The sequence below is a fragment of the Mirounga leonina genome, unplaced genomic scaffold (assembly GCF_011800145.1).
Source record: "Mirounga leonina isolate KUSES-001 unplaced genomic scaffold, KU_Mleo_1.0 Mir_151, whole genome shotgun sequence".
Classification (NCBI taxonomy): Eukaryota; Metazoa; Chordata; class Mammalia; order Carnivora; family Phocidae; genus Mirounga; species Mirounga leonina.
The window spans coordinates 105615872-105633315 of NW_023270377.1; the positions used below are offsets into that span (position 1 = coordinate 105615872).

Sequence of the window (17444 nt, forward strand, 5' to 3'; positions counted from 1 at the left end):
ATTTTTAAGTATTTGACGCTAAAGCACCGCTTTAAGTATATATTTTAAAATTTCTAATTTTTATATAAAAACATTATTTTTGCATTGAATTTCAATTTTACAACTTTGTTGTAAATAATTTAACTAATCTGTTAATAATTTGACTATAACATCTCTTGGGTTCTCTTTTCTTTACACATAATCATATCGTATAAGAGCTTAACATTTTTCTTCTCTTTCACAATCATTTTATCTTCTACTACTTTTTTCCTGAATTAAGGTATTGCCTAGAGACTCTGGACCAACATTAAATAGAAGTGGTGAACCTCCTTGTTTTGTTCTCAATAAAATAGGAAAGTTTCAATGTTTCACTGATAATAATAATGTTTGCTGTAGATTAAAGATAAAAGCTTCATATTTTTTTTTTAGATTAGGAAAGTCCCCTTCTGTCCCAAGTTTGCTTTTTTAAAATAAATGTATTTATTTTTATTACATTATGTTAATCACCATACATTACATCATTAGTTTTTGATGTAGTGTTCCATGATTCATTGTTTGCATATAACACCCAATGCTCCTCAATATTTTCTACATGTATTAAGTTTTTTTTTTCTCTCTGTTGTGTTAATATAGTAAATTATATAAACTGAATTTGAATGATAGACTATTTTAGTTTTCAACTTATCTTAATTACATGATATTACCCTTATGTGTTTATTGCTGTATCCACTTTGTTAATATTTTCTTTAGGACTTTATTTTAATCTGAATACATGTAGTCTATAATTTGATTTTGTTAAAATGACCTTTTTCAGGTTTTGTTATTAAGATTTTGCTCACCCTATGAGTTGGAAATATAATTTCTTCCTCAAATATTTGGTAAGAAAAATGCACTGGTAATGAATTCTGTAACTGGAAATGTGAGAAAAAAATTTAAACAATTTTTTAGTAGGAATAAAACTACTCATGTTTTCTTTCTCATTCTAAAACCATGTCATCCAAGTACTCAGATTTATTTGCTTAATTATGTTCATAATATTTTGAATTTATATTATATCTCATTTTACTCTTGATTCCTTACTGGTTATTTTTTGTCTCCTTAGTTACAAAGAGGGACTCACTTCTTTAAATATGACTGAATATGCATGAAGTATTGCTGCATGGGGTCCCTCCCACCACTGCACAGCCCAACTGATGACAGCAGCAGTCACAGGAAATACCTGCAAGTCTCTGGCTGGACTTTTACCTTGGCTTGCTTGAGCAGCAAGATGTAAGGACCAGGATATTTAAAGCCACTAGAAAAGCCTTAAGCTGATAACAACAACAAAAATAATAATAAATCTCACAACTTCTTTACATCTCAGATGATTGTTGTGAGGTAAATTGTCTTCAGGAGTTCACCAGGAATATAAAGCCTCAGAAGCCCAAGGTAGGAACTGACACAAACTTTTGCTGGCTTTATTCCCATTTGGGTTTCACTCCCCCACCTCTGCAATCCATCTCCCTAATACATTACTTTTATTTTTACTCATGACCTCTCTCCAAAGAAGCCCAACTTAGAGCAATTTACAGCATTTTTCAAATTTTTCTATTGTGGGGTTATGCTATTAAGGATGTGCATATTTAGAACTATAGCATCTCTGGATAAACTGAAACACTTGATTTTTATAGTCACCTGCTACATCATTGTGAAGGTTGTGCCTCAGAGTCTCTGCTCTATGATGGATATAGGTTCATCAGGTATATTTGTTACCTAGTATCCTTTTAAAAATTTTTATATTTTCAATTTTTCAATCTTCTGGTAAATTTATTTTCAGATGTCTTTTTTTAGCAACATACAGTTATTTTATTTAAATTCAATCTCAAACACTTCCCCTTAATTATAGTATTTAGTCAATCAGTATTAAATATAATACTAATATACTTGGAATCAAATAAATAATTGTGTCCTAGACTTTCTACATGGCAAGGCTTTTCTATGGTATTTTTTCATCCTTTTATCATTTTTTGAATACATTCCTTCCATTAAACAATTTTCTATCTATATATTTAGAAAATAGCCCTTAGTTTCCTATTCTTTTATTGATTAAAGTAAGAATTAAAGCATAAAACCTTGATAATGCCTTATCAACATCCAACATTATCTAGTGCATTTCTCCTCTTCTAATATAATGTAAAAACCTGAAAACATTTAATTTTGTTTAATTACTTCCAGAAATTTTTTTAAGATTTTATTTATTTATTTGACAGAGAGACACAGCGAGAGAGGGAACACAAGCAGATGGAGTGGGAGAGGGAGAAGCAGGCTTCCTGCTGCCCAGCGCAGGGCTCGATCCCAGCACCCTGGGATCATGGCCTGAGCTGAAGGCAGACGCTTAACGACTGAGCCACCCAGATGCCCCATTTACTTCCAGAATTATATGATTATAATTTTATTAATCACAGACACATTAAATTGCAGAAAGCAATATTATTATTATTATTATTATTATTATTATTATTATTATTATTATTGTTGTTATTATTATTATTGGTGGTGGTGTCCTTTCTGTTATATTCATTTAAATTTACGCACATATTTAGTTTTTGTTTATCTTTATTTCATGCTACAGTTATGACCTTTGACCAGGATTGTGTCTTCCAAAGAAAGCCCTTTATGTTGTCTTTGGTATTTGAGAAGTAATCTTCTGTTAAAATGCGGCTTCTTTAAAAATAATCTGTTTTTGTTTTTAACTCCTTTTAAGTTTTCTCCTTGGTATGTTTTCCCTAGTTTCACAGTAATGTTTTAGGTATAGATTTCTTTATGTTTTTACTGGACTGTTGGATTTTGGGGATTGATTTTTTTTTTATCTGTTATGGAAAATTTTCAGTCATTTTATCTTCAAATATTACTAAGCTATTCTTTTTCTATTTTGCTCTGTGACTCCAATTTAACCTATATTAGACTTTCTTCTTATGCTTTCCCAGTTTTACTGCGATACAATTAACATATCACATTGTGGCAGTTTAAGTTGTTCAAGATAATGATTTGATAGGTGTACATATTGCAAAACGACTACTACAATAAATTTAGCTACCTTTCATTAACTCACATTGTTACAATTTTTTGTAATGTGTATTTTTAAGATCTACTTTCTTATAAACTTCAAAATATACAATATATTTTTGTTAACTGTAGTCACCATCATGTACATTATATCCCCTGAACTTATTTAACTTATAACTGAAAGTTTATACCCTTTGACCAGCTTTACCCGTCACTGGCTCCCCCTCTCCAATTTCTGGAAACCACCAATCTGTTCTCATTTCTATAAGCTCAGTTTTATGTTTTGTGTTGTTTTTTTGGTGTTTTTTATTCCAACTATAAGTGAGATCATACAGTATTTGTCTTTCTCTGATTTACTTCACTTATTTATTATAAATGCATTCTTCTGCTTTATAATAGGTTTCTAATTATTTCTTGAATTGTGACTAAGCAGTTAACAAATGTGACCATTAATTTTTAAATTTTGGTTATTTTACATTTTTGGTTCTACAATATTGATTTTTAATTTCAAAATATAATAGTGATTCCAGTTTCCTGATAGTTGTTAGATTTCTAAGAATGTCTCCAAGATCCCCACATCCTGGGGTACACATATTTCATAATCCCTGGGTGTTTGGCCTCATTAGACCCTGAGCAAAGACACCACCTTTGACTTCTGACCTACAAAAGTGTGAGATAATGAATGTTGTTTGAAACCTCACAGTCTGTTGTCATCCTGGATCAGCAATAAAAAAAACAATGCAGTTAGTAAGTTTGGCTTAATCTCTTTGAACCTAATAAGCACAGTTTTTTGTTAGTTTATCATTTGTGTCTAATAAGTTTGGTTATTTCTGTTGTCAAACTCAAGCCAAATAGAAACTTTAAGAACAATTCTAAAGAAAGTCAGATTAGTTTCAAATAATCATCACAATGGTCTCATTAAATATTATCAGCAATAATTAATTTCAGAATATAGTAGTTCTAGCAACTTAATTTCTGAGCTAAAATAATTTAGAATCTAGAAAATGCAAAGTGATCAAGTATCAAAGGAAACATAAATAGAATAAAACAGTGCAGTTGAACTTAATGCATTCTAAAATATAAAATATTCATGCATTTTTTTCTGATTAAATTAATATAAAAAAGGAAGAAAAAACCCAGAAGGAAGAAATTAAAGAATTATGAATAAGATTGTTAAACCAAAAATATAGAAACTTGAATTTTCAGCATAAAATTCTTACAGGTCACCTATAAAGTTTAAAACAGATAGTCTAAGAACTCCCATAGAAAGGATTCTGAGTTAAAGGAGATTTTGTGCGAAGATAGGGTAATTAGTGGCTTTAAATCTGAAGACATGGTGAAAAGATTCACCTTGGATACAGAAGTTTGTTTTAGAGGGGCAGAGTGTGACTATGGAAAATAATAATTTCCAAAGATATCCATGTTCTAATTTCTGGGACCTATTTATATGTTATGATATGTGGCAAAGGGAATTAATATTGCAATGGAATTGAAGTTGTTAATTAGTCTATTTTAAGATAGAATGATAATACATGATGATCCATATGTGTTCAAAGTGAAAGGTAAGCAAGAGAGGAGGTCAGAGAAATGCAATATAAGGAATTGACTCACCTTTGCTCATTTTCAAGATAGATGCAGTGATGAGATAAAGGATAAGGACAGCCTCTAGATGCTGGAAAAGGCAAAAAAAAAAAAAAGAAGATATATAATATATAATATATATTTTCTTCCCCCAGAAATTACAGAAAGAAATGCAGTATTGCCAATGTCTTGACCCTCTCCCAGATTCTTGGCAGTCTTGCTAATCTTGCTTTTGATGAGTTAATGGGTTTTAGAACTCCTCCAAAAGATCAAAATGTTTTCGAACTCTCTTGAAAAACTTTATTCTTAGACCTTTGTGATTTTCTGAAGTGACTCAGAGCTCATTTATGAGAAATGTGCTATTCCTAGAGCATTTAGTATGAATTTGTTGAAAAAATACATCAGATTCATATACAGGCATATGTCTAATATATTGCAGGTTTGGTTCAAGACCATTGTAATAAAGCAAATATCACGATAAAGAGAGTCTAATGATTATTTTGGTTTTTCAGTGCATATAATGTTATATTAAATATAGTATAATGTTTACACTATACTGGAGCCTAGTAACTGTGCAATAGCATTATGTCTCAAAAAAAAAAAAAAGGTACATACCTTAATTATAAAATACCTTATTGCTAAAAAAGGATAACCATCATCTGAGCTTTCAGAAAATTAAATCAGTGATAACTGATCACCATAGTAAAAATAACAATAATGAAAAAGTTTGAAATATTGCAAAAATTACCAAAATGTGGCAGAGAAACAAAGCATGTAAATTCTGTTGGAAAAAAATGTTGCCAATAGACTTGCTCAATGCAGCCTTGCCAAAACAAAGTATCAAAAATGCAGTATCTTCAAAACACAATAAAGTGAAGCACAATAAAATGAGATATGCCTGTATTAATTATACTTTAAAATTTTAAATGGGGGGCGCCTGGGTGGCTCAGTTGGTTAAGCGACTGCCTTCGGCTCAGGTCATGATCCTGGAGTCCCGGGATCGAGTCCCGCATCGGGCTCCCTGCTCGGTGGGGAGTCTGCTTCTCCCTCTGACCCTCCCCACTCTCATATGCTTGTTCTCTCTCATTCTCTCTCAAACAAATAAATTTAAAAAAAAATCTTTAAAAATTAAAAAAAAATTAAATGGAATAAAAAGCAAAACATCTTTAATTATAAGAAATTATAAAATACCAACATTATTACTATAAAGAATGGATTCATGAAGGACATCATGAGGATAATACAAAGTGTAAAAACAAGAGTAATGCATGTGATTTCCCAAATAATACATGTAATTCCAGATATATATATATATATAGCCCCATGTGAGTTTCCATGCCCAGTGCCAAATATGTTTCAGATGCTCTCCCCATTCCCTCTGCCCTTCCCCCCACCCCCACTCCTGCACAGGCACACACTCTCTCTCTAAGATAAAATAAAAAGGGGCGCCTGGGTGGCTCAGTCGTTAAGCCTCTGCCTTCCGCTCAGGTCATGATCCCAGGGTCCTGGAATCGAGCCCCGCATCGGGCACCCTGCTCAGCAGGAGGCCTGCTTCTCCCTCTCCCACTCCCCCTGCTTGTATTCCTTCTCTCACTGTCTCTCTCTCTGTCAAATGAATAAATAAAATCTTTAAAATAAATAAATAAATACATAAAATAAAATAAAAAAGTAAACAAATTGGACTGCATCAAAAATAGGAACTTTTGTGCATTGAAGGGCACTATCAAGAAAATGAGAGTGAGGAAATATTTACAGTCATAAATATGATAAGCGTTTGATATCTAGAATATATAAAAACACTTCCAACTTAACAAGAAAATAATCAATTAAAAAATACACAAAGGATGAAGAAAACTTTGTCTACAGAAGATATACAGATGGTCACTAGGCATATGAAGAGGTGCTCAACATCATTAACCATCAGGGAAATACAAATAAAATTATGAAGTGATGCCATTTTACATGCATTGGAATAGCTATTAAAAATAAACAATACTCGGGGCGCCTGGGTGGCTCAGTCGTTAAGCGTCTGCCTTCGGCTCAGGTCATGATCCCAGGGTTCTGGGATCGAGCCCCACATCGGGCTCCCTGCTCAGTGGGAAGCCTGCTTCTCCCTCTCCCACTCCCCCCTGCTTGTGTTCCCTCTCTCGCTGTCAATCTCTCTGTCAAATAAATAAATAAAATCTTTAAAAAAATAAAAAATAAATAAGCAATACTCATTGGAGGAAGATGTGGAGAAATTGGAGCAGGTACATTGAAGGTGGGAATATAAAATTTTGCAGGTGCTGTGAAAAACCATCAATTTCTCAAAAAGTCATACAGAGAATTACCATATGATTCAGCAATGTCAGTCCTAGATATATATTCAAAAAAATTGAAAGCAGGGACTCAAACACTTATTTTATGCGAATGTTCATAGTAACATTATTAACAATATTCAAAATGTAGGAACAATCCAAATGTCTACCAACAGATGAATGTATAAACAAAATGTTGTATAAAGTACAATAGAAAATATTATTATTATATTTTAGTATTTTATTTATTTGACAGAAAGCAAGACACCAAGAAATGAAACAGAAGCAGGGGGAGTTGGAGAGGGAGAAACAGGCTTCTGGCGGAGCAGGGAGCCCAAAGAGGGGCTTGATCTGAGGACCCTGGGATCATGACCTGAGCCAAAGGCAGATGCTTAACAACTGAGCCACCCAGGGGCCCCAGAAAAATATTATTAATGGCCATAAAAGAAAAAAAAAATGGTATATGTTACAATATGAGTAAACTTTGAACACATTCTAAGTGACATAAGCCAGACAAACAAGGACACATATTGTTTGATTCCACATATACAAGAAACCTAGAGTAGGCAAATATGTAGAAACAGAAAGTAGAGTAGAGGTTGGTGAAGTCAGGAACGGAGAAATGGGAAGTTATTGTTGATGGGGCAGAGTTTCTATAGAGGATGATAAAAAATTGGGATATAGAATATGATAATTCTTGCACAATATTGTGAATGTACTTAATGGAACCGATTGTAGTCTCACAAGTTGTTCAAATGTTAAAATATTATAGCTAGATGATACAGAGATAGATAGATGATAGGTGTTAGATATAGATAGATGATAGATGATAGATAGATGATAGATGATAGATGATGATAGCTGATAGATGATAGATAGATAGATAGGTGATAGATAGATGATAGATGATAGATAGATGATAGAAAGATAAAAGATAGATTGTAAAGAAATATTTTTAAAAGACAACTATGAAATTGCAAAGGGAAGAGAGGGGAGATCAAGGAACTGGAGGGCAGAGGAGAGGAAGGAAAGAGAAGTAAAGGGGGGGGGGAGAAAAAGAGAGGGGAGGGAAGGGGACAGAAAGGGAGGGAAAGGGAAGAATTTGACAGTTTGACTCAATGGTTCCAGGTAAGTATCTCATGTTTGTTCACATGAGAAAATATTACATATTAAAAATGTCCCTTGTAGCATTTTTTTAAATTTTATTATGTTATATTAGTCATCATACAATACATCATTAGTTTTTGATGTGATGATCCACGATTCATTGTTTTCGTATAACATCCAGTGCTCCATGAAGTACATGCCCTCCTTAATACCTATCACTGAGCTAACCCATCCCTCCACACCCCTCCCCTCTAAAACATTCAGTTTGCTTCTCAGACTCCATAGTCTCTCATGGTTCATCATTCCCTCCGAATTCTCCCCCTTCATTTTTCCCATCCTTCTCCTAATGTCCTCCATGGTATTCCCTATGTTCCACAAATAAGTGAAACCATATGATAATTTATTTTCTCTGCTTGACTCATTTCACTTAGCATAATCTCCTCCAGTCCCATCCATGTTGATGTAAAAGTTAGATATTCATCCTTTCTGATGGCTGAGTAATATTCCATTGTATATATGGACCACATCTTCTTTACCCATTCATCTGTTGAAGGGCATCTCGTCTTTTTCCACAGTTTGGCTATTGTGGACATTGCTGTTTGAATATTGGGGTGCATATGGCCCTTCTTTTCACTACATCTGTGTCTTTGGGGTAAATACCTAGGAGTGCAATTGCTGGGTCATAGGGTAGCTCTACTTTTAATTTTTTGAGGCACCTCCACACTGTTTTCCAAAGTGGCTGTACCAACTTGCATTCCCACCAACAATGTAAGAGAGTTCCCCTTTCTCCACAACCTCTCCAACATTTGCTGTTTCTTGCCTTGTCAATTTTTGCCATTCTAACTAGTGTAAGATGGTATCTCAATGTGGTTTTGATTTGAATTTCCCTGATGGTTAATGATGATGAACATTTTTTCATGTGTCTGTTAGCCATGTGTATATCTTCTTTGGAGAAGTGTCTGTTCATGTCTTCTGCCCATTTTTTGACTTGATTATTTGTTTTTTGAGTGTTGAGTTTGAGAAATCTTTGTGGATACCAGCCCTTTATCTGTAGTGTCATTTGCAAATATATTCTCCCATTCTGTGAGTTGCCTCTTTGTTTTGTTGACTGTTTCCTTTGCTGTGCAGGAGTTTTTATCTTGATGAAGTCCCAAAAGTTCATTTTTGCTTTTGTTTCACTAGCCTTTGGAAATGTATCTTGAAAGAAGTTGCTGTGGCTGATGTCAAAGAGGTTACTGCCTATGTTCTCCTGTAGGATTTTGATGAATTCCTGTCTCACATTGAGGTCTTTCATCCATTTTGAGTTTATCTTTGTGAATGGTGTTAGAGAATGGTTGAGTTTCATTCTTCTGCATGTGGCTGTCCCAATTTTCCCAGCACCATTTATTGACGAGACTTTTTTCCCTTGCATATTTTTCCTGCTTTGTCGAAGATTAGTTGACCATAGAGTTGAGGGTCCATATCTGGGTTCTCTATCCTGTTCCATTTGTCTATATGTCTGTTTTTGTGCCAGTACCATGCTGTCTTGGTGATCACTGCTTTGTAATATAGCTTGAAATTGGGCAGCATGATGTCCCCTGCTTTGTTTTTCTTTTTCAACATTTCCTTGGTGATCTTTTCTGATTCCATACAAATTTTGGGATTGTTTGTTCCAGCACTTTGAAAAATGTCATTGGAATTTTGATCGGGGTGGCATTGAAGGTATAGATTGCTCTGGGTAGCATAGATATTTTAACAATGTTCATTCTTCTGATCCATGAGCATGGAATGTTTTTCCAACTTTTTGTGTCTTCTTCAATTTCTTTCATGAGTGTTCTGTAGTTCCTAGAGTATAAATCCTTTACCTCTTTGGTTAGGTTTATTCCGAGGTATCTTAGGGTTTTTGGTGCTATTGTAAATGGCATCATTTCTCTAATTTCTCTTACTACAGTTGCATTGCTAGTGTATAAGAAAGCAACTGATTCCTGTGCAATGATTTTGTATCCTGCCACATTACTGAATTGCTGTATGAGTTTTAGTAATTTGGGAGTGGAGTCTTTTGTTTTTCCACATAAAGTATCATGTCATCTGTGAAAAGAGAGAGTTTGACTTCTTCTTTGCCAATTTGAATACCTTTATTTCTTTTTGTTGTCTGATTGTTGTTGCTGGGACTTCTAGTACTATGTTGAACAATAGTGGTGAAAGTGGGCATCCTTGATGTGTTCCTGATCTTAAGGGAAAGGCTACAACATAATTTGGAAATTATTATTCATCTGAGTTAATAAAACTTTGCTCATCTATATTTGGGGATACCACAAAAGTTAAAAGAAATGAGTCTGAGCCATATATTCTCTTATAGAAAGTTCTTTGAGAAATATTAACTAAGTGGCTAAAATATATACACTAACTCTATTTAAAATTTGTATATGTAGAAAATATATAGATGCCAATATGTAAAAGAAATACATATTTACACTATAAATTCTTAACTTAGGTGATTACATGATTTTCCATTCCAACTGGAACATTTCTATGAATTGAAAATGTCTCCATTACATTAAAAACTATACCAGATCAACAGGTATAAACTGGGATATGTGGTTACTCAATTTTTAATAACTGTTACTTCTAAGAAAGGTAATGGAGTTTATTTTCTAGTTATCTTAGCATTTTAAAAATAAGAATATACTCCTCTACTGCTTCTACATTTTTAAGTAAAATGAAATATAAAAATATTTTTAAATTGTTAGAAATACTGTTTAAAATACAAGTTTGGTTACATTGTGGTTAATAGGTCAAATCTTTAATAATGGGGATTGATTAAATGATTTATGATACAAATGTAGGATAAGCTATTGTAAGCTTTAAAAAATTCAATAGTGCTTACTTATAGAGAAGTTGTTCATTATATAATATAAAATTAAAAAGCAATATATAAACAATATAGAAAGTAGTTGATTCCAAATTAAAATGCATATCTTAGGAAAAAGGTAACTGATAACTGGACTTAAAAACTTACTTTTGAGTGCATTTTACTTTTCCTGGTTTCCAATATTTTCTGCAGTGTTCATTTATCTGTTTTTAATCATTAAACACACGCATATTTTTACTTTACATGGGATAATAGCTGTTAACTATCTTATTTTTTATCCAAAAGTTTGTTTGGCCGAAACCATTGACCAACTGAAATAATTTGCCAACTTCCATTATATAGAGAGATTTTACTAAAGCACGGGAGAAATAGGGACAGAAGTGTAAACATACATTTCATTATCTGGGCCAAAGACAAGGTATCTACATATCTGACAAGAAGTTTAAGTATATGAAAAGATGTTTACATATTTCTTATAAAATTCTCTGTTAAAAGGCAGCTCTGAGTTATAATGAGTACACTGCCCTGAAGATTGCTTTCAGAAGCTAGCTTTTCCTTTTGAATTATCCCACTCATTTCAAAGGATTATAGATTGTCAACGTTGAAACCTTCAACAACATCACCACACTGTCACTCAACATCTGAACTACTTTATCGAAGGGGAGCTTGTTGCCTTCAGAAATAGTTCATTTTATTTTTTTGAAAAATGTTACAGAAAGAAAGAGCTAAATTTATCTCCTGATAGATTTCTTGTCTTTCTATTATTGAGAAAAGTTTAATCCAACGTAAAATAATTGAAAAGAGATGTGCTGTAACTCTTTCCCATTTGTCACCCTGAGTGTCTCCTCCTGTCCAAGCCAAATAGCCTCCATTCCACATAAGAATAGTTTGTTCATTCCATATCCTCCATCCGCAAATATCTTCATTATCATTGTTCAAGATGACCTTCATGTATTTCCTCTCTGACACTCATGCGCCACTCTGATTCAGTTAGATCTCATATAACTTACTCACATAGCATCCAGCTGTTACTCTTTTCACAGCATTTTCCCTGTTGGTTTTTATTGTAAGTGACTTTTGGATTTTAAACTGTGAGGTCCTAAAGGGCAATGACCATGAGTCTGCTTTTATATTTTTGGTGCAAAAATACTTCACATGCATTTCAACTTCTGGTGCTGGATTGAATGGACCTTTGAAATGAAAGCAAACCTGGAGAAGCAAACCATGAATACAATTGAATCCCTCAATAAAAATAATGTGCCTTTCCTTCTGGAAATGCATACCCCCGAAAGACAGCATTTAACAATTAAGGTTTTCTCTCAGGGGTGCCTGGGTGTCTGGGTCGGTTAAGTGTCTGACTCTTGATTTCAGCTCAGGTCACAATCTTGGGTCCTGAGATGGAGCCCCATATATCAGGCTTTGTGCTCAGCAGGGAATATTCTTGAGGATGCTCTCTCTCTCCCTCTCCCTCTGCCCCTTCCTGCCCTGAAGTAATAAATAACTTAAAAAAAAAAAAAAAAAGATGCTCTCTCACCCCTCCAAATTACGAGTGCCCCTACTGGCCAAAGTTGGCATTAAGCAGTAAAGACCATCACCAAATTATCATAGCATCTTCATTTCCCAAGCCTGCCACTCAAAAACAAGGTGAATTTCTTTTACCCTTTTGGATTCCATTGTCCTCACCACTCTGATAAAAACTGTCTGGATGACCTTTCAACATGTCACCTCCTCCAGCTCACATAACATAAACTAATAACCAAATTGAACAGGGATTTATTTGGTCTTTCATTTCTGTTCTGGTGTGTATTTCTCAGCTTCAGTGTTCCCAGTGACATGCTTCCAAGAAAATATTGAAAGTTGCTTTTGAGGTGAAGGTAGTTCTGAAACAAGCTTAGGAAATAGAAATCTAATTTTTAGAACTCAAAAGAAATATGAGTGATGCCAGGTATAGATGATGGCTTATATTCAAGGCTTAAACCAGTAAGTTCATTTTCTGAGATTCTTCAGAGACTTAGTATTCACCTTTTCACAGAGAACTTCATTTAGGAATATGCCATAGGAAGAGACCAGTGTGAGATCCCAGAGTGCCCGGGGGAAATGTATCTAATTATGGGGGCTTTTTAATCTGTGCCAGTGATTTATCAATACAGCCTAACCAAATGCTTTATTAATTCAGAAGGCGTCATGATTTTAATTTATTTTATATCTTTTATTGCCCAGACCAAATACTTTACTAATCATCACATGTGTTTCAACGATTGAAGCATACATTAAAATATTTGACAGGCTGCCCATTAATCTACACATTGTGACCCACTGTGCACTTTGCTGATGGAATTTCACATTTTATAGACCCGTCTTTGAATTTTGATGATTTGGTTCAATATTGTTAGCAGAGAACTTGCCTTCTTGGGAATGTATTGCCCATTAAAAGCAACATGCTAGGGTGATTGGAATGTGTTTTGATTTAACAATGGAGTTTATAATTGTATACACTTCAGTAACCACAGAGCTTCCTCTGATGAAAGGGACTTTGGCTCCTGTGTATTTATGTTGTAAAAGAGCTTTCTTCTATTTTTAGACCCAAAACTGATGCAAAATCTTCTTAAAGACCAAATGAATAATATTTATAGATAGTTTGGAACATATCTTTTTTTTTTTTTTCCTTTTTAAGAACATAATATCTTAAATCTTATGGTGCCTGGGTGGCTCAGTTCGATTAAGTGTCTGACTCTTGATTTTGTCTCAGGTGATAATCTCAGAGTAGTGAGATGGAGACCCTCATTGGGATCCATGCTCAGCATGGAGTTGGCTTGAGATTCTCTCGCTCCCTCTGCCTCTTGCTGCCACTCACACTCTCTCTCTAAGATAAATAAATAAAATCTTAAGAAAAAAAATAATATAATATCTCAAATTCTACCATGATATGTTAAATAAAGTAATCATCAGAATCTGGAAGTCAAAAAGAAAGGGAAAGCTTAGGATAAAATCCTGAAAACAGACTCTAAAAGATTCTAGGTGTTAGATTCACACCATCATTGACATTATTAGCTATCTTCACTATATTGTTGGGTAAATTCAGGAACTACACAACAACCAAACTAAACCAAACCAAAACAAACAGCTGTATTTGACTTTTTTTTTTTTCCAATTGTGATGCTTATTGAAATTTTGCATTTCCCTCAGTCACTTTAGTCTAGAATCAATATAGCCTTAATCTTGCATATCAGCCAACAGGGAATGACCTCCATAATGTGCATAAATATTTATTCAACAGATATTTCTTGAGCTCCCTACTATGTATTCATCGTTTGGTAAGATACACTGCCCTCAAGGCAGTGGTTGGAAGACACACATGAGAAGTTGAGAAACATAAACAATGTATCAGAAGTCAGAGTATGAATTTTTCAGCAAATTTTGTGTAGTGTAAAAGGCAACACAGAGCTTGAGGAAAATTAGTATCAGCAAAGGATTATTAAATGTATCTACTGTACATTTTGAGTTCAGGTTAAGCTGCAGGCAAATCACAGCCCTGGAATCACAGCACTATGGGACCCAGAGAAGGCTTTAAAATTTCTCATTGCCTCAGTTCTTTATATGTTGGATTTATGCATTGGATCACAAATCTGACTTCACAGATTATTGGCAAGAGTAAAGCATAAGAGAGACACTGTGAATACAGTGTCTGTTAAATATCAGATACCCAAGAATAACTTTGGTGATAAATATGTGACTTCATTAATTAATGCTATTACTAAAAAATGTAGTAAAAAAGGTTAATAAAATATCTGTAGAGTCAAATGATGTTCCATGGAAGAGATGGGCCTCATTTGGGTCTTGAAAGGACAGAAAGGTTGCTTAGTGAAATAAAGGTGAGTATGCCCAAGGCGGGAATAAAATCATAAGTGAAGGCTGGGAAGTAATACAGAACACAGTGTATGGAGCATGGAGAGTGTATGGGTTTATTGAAGATGTCTGGTTATATGATATAGTGGACTTATTCTAATAATGTGGGCAAGCTTTTCGCAGTAGCAGTATCATAGCCAATGAGGTTTATCCAAGGCGCGATTATTGTTAATTGAAAACTAATAATGTGGGCTATCCCAAAATGGGGGGGGGGGCGTCAAACAGCACACTCAACTTTGCAGGTTGTCATTTTTCAAATTTGGACTCAGAACATGCTGGTGTATTAGCAGGTGTCAGATGAATTACAAACCCTTAATTGTTAACAACAGTTAATATGCTGACATTTTTGATAATCCAATTAAAAATTGAAAGAATTAGGATCAAAATGTAGGATTTTGTCATATAATCCTACTAAATTACTATTAGAATTATAGCAGAGGAAGTAAAAAGGAATAAACCAGGTATTTGAATGAAGTTGAATTTAGACACAGAGGTTGGGAACATGGAGGTCTGGGAATAGGACAACTACTTTTTATTATTAAACATTATGTTTCATTTGAATACCAGATGAATATATCATTTGTATAAAAAAAATAACAAAATAAATAAGTTTTCTTCATAATAATGTTATATATGGTTTTCTTGAGGAAAAGTTATAGCCAGTTATGAAATGTAATGAATAAACCTGAATATATTATGAAATGAAATGTAATAAAGGATAGTCAGTTATGAAATGTAATGAATAAACCTGAATATGTCCATAGAAGAGGGTCTCATGATTGCTTATCATTCCTGTGTGTCACAAAAAAAACAAAAAAAAAAGTCAATTAAGACTCTGGTTTATAGCAACATGCCATACAGTCATCATATGACCTGAAAGCATGAAAAATGCTTTTTCTTTACTATACAAAGTTTTTTCCACCATAGCTGTGAAGAGCCATTATGTAACAATATTTTTGGTAGGGAAAATTCTAGACTTCATGGTTTTATCTTGCTTCATCAAAACAGAATCATTTACATGTCACTACTCCTAGGTCCTTGAAAGATATTTTCCCTTCATGTTCATCTATATTCACATCATGATATTAGGGAATATTCATACACACACACACATGCACATGCATACACACACACATACACACACAACTCTCTTTTTTTTTTATTCTTATGTTAATCCCCATACATTATATCATTAGTTTTAGATGTAGTGTTCCATGATTCGTTGTCTGTGCAAAACACCCAGTGCTCCATGCAGAACGTGCCCTCCTCAATACCCACCACGAGGCCAACCCATCCTCCCACCCCCCTCCCCCCCAGATCCCTCAGTTTGTTTTTCAGAGTTCATCATCTCTCATGGTTCGTCTACCCCTCCAATTCCCCTGCTTCATTCTTCCCCTCCTGCTTCCTTCTTCTTCTTTTTTTTTCTTAACATATATTGCATTATTTGTTTCAGAGGTACAGATCTGAGATTCAACAGTCTTGCACAATTCACAGTGCTTACCAGAGCACATACCCTCCCCAGTGTCTATCTCCCAGTCACCCCATCCCTCCCACCCCACCCCCCACTCCAGCAAACCTCAATTTGTTTCCTGTGATTAAGAATTCCTCATATCAGTGAGGTCATATGATACATGTCTTTCTCTGATTGACTTATTTTGCTCAACATAATACCCTCCAGTTCCATCCACGTCGTTGCAAATGGCAAGATCTCATTCCTTTTGATGGCTGCATAATATTCCATTGTATATATATACCACATCTTCTTTATCCATTCATCTGTCGATGGATATCTTGGCTCTTTCCACAGTTTGGCTATTGTGGACATTGCTGCTATAAACATCGGGATGCACGTACTCTTTCGGATCCCTACTTTTGTATCTTTGGGGTAAATACCCAGTAGTGCAATTACTGGATCATATGGTAGTTATATTTTCAACTTTTTGAGGAACCTCCATACTGTTTTCCAGAGTGGTTGCACCAGCTTGCATTCCAACCAACAGTGTAGGAGGGTTCCCCTTTCTCCGCATCCCCGCCAACATCTGTCCTTTCCTGACTTGTTAAGTTTAGCCATTCTGAGTGTTGTGAGGTGGTATCTCATTGAGGTTTTGATTTGTATTTCCCTGATGCCGAGCAATATTGAGCACTTTTTCATGTGTCTGTTGGCCATTTGGATGTCTTCTTTGGAAAAATGTCTGTTCATGTCTTCTGCCCATTTCTTGATTGGATTCTTTGTTCTTTGGGTGTTGAGTTTGATGAGTTCTTTATAGATTTTGGATACTAGCCCTTTATCTGATATGTCATTTGCAAATATCTTCTCCCATTCTGTCGGTTGTTTTTTGGTTTTGTTAACTGTTTCCTTTGCTTTGCAAAAGCTTTTTATCTTGATGAAGTCCCAATAGTCCATTTTTGCCCTTGCTTCTCTTGCCTTTGGTGATGTTTCTAGGAAGAAGTTGCTGCGGCTGAGGTCAAAGAGGTTGCTGCCTGTGTTCTCCTTTAGGATTTTGATGGACTCCTGTCTCACATTGAGGTCTTTCAACAATTTGCAGTCTATTTTTGTGTGTGGTGTAAGGAAACGGGCCAGTTTCATTCTTCTACATGTGGCTATCCAATTTTCCCAACACCATTTGTTGAAGAGACTGCCTTTTTTTCCACTGGACATTCTTTCCTGCTTTGTCGAA

General features: G+C 34.5%; 1 pseudogene; it reads left to right on the forward strand.

Annotated features, from left to right (window-relative positions):
* Window positions 1-14877: 14877 nt before the first annotated feature.
* On the forward strand, window positions 14878-15035 carry LOC118012817 (annotated as a pseudogene).
* Window positions 15036-17444: the final 2409 nt, after the last annotated feature.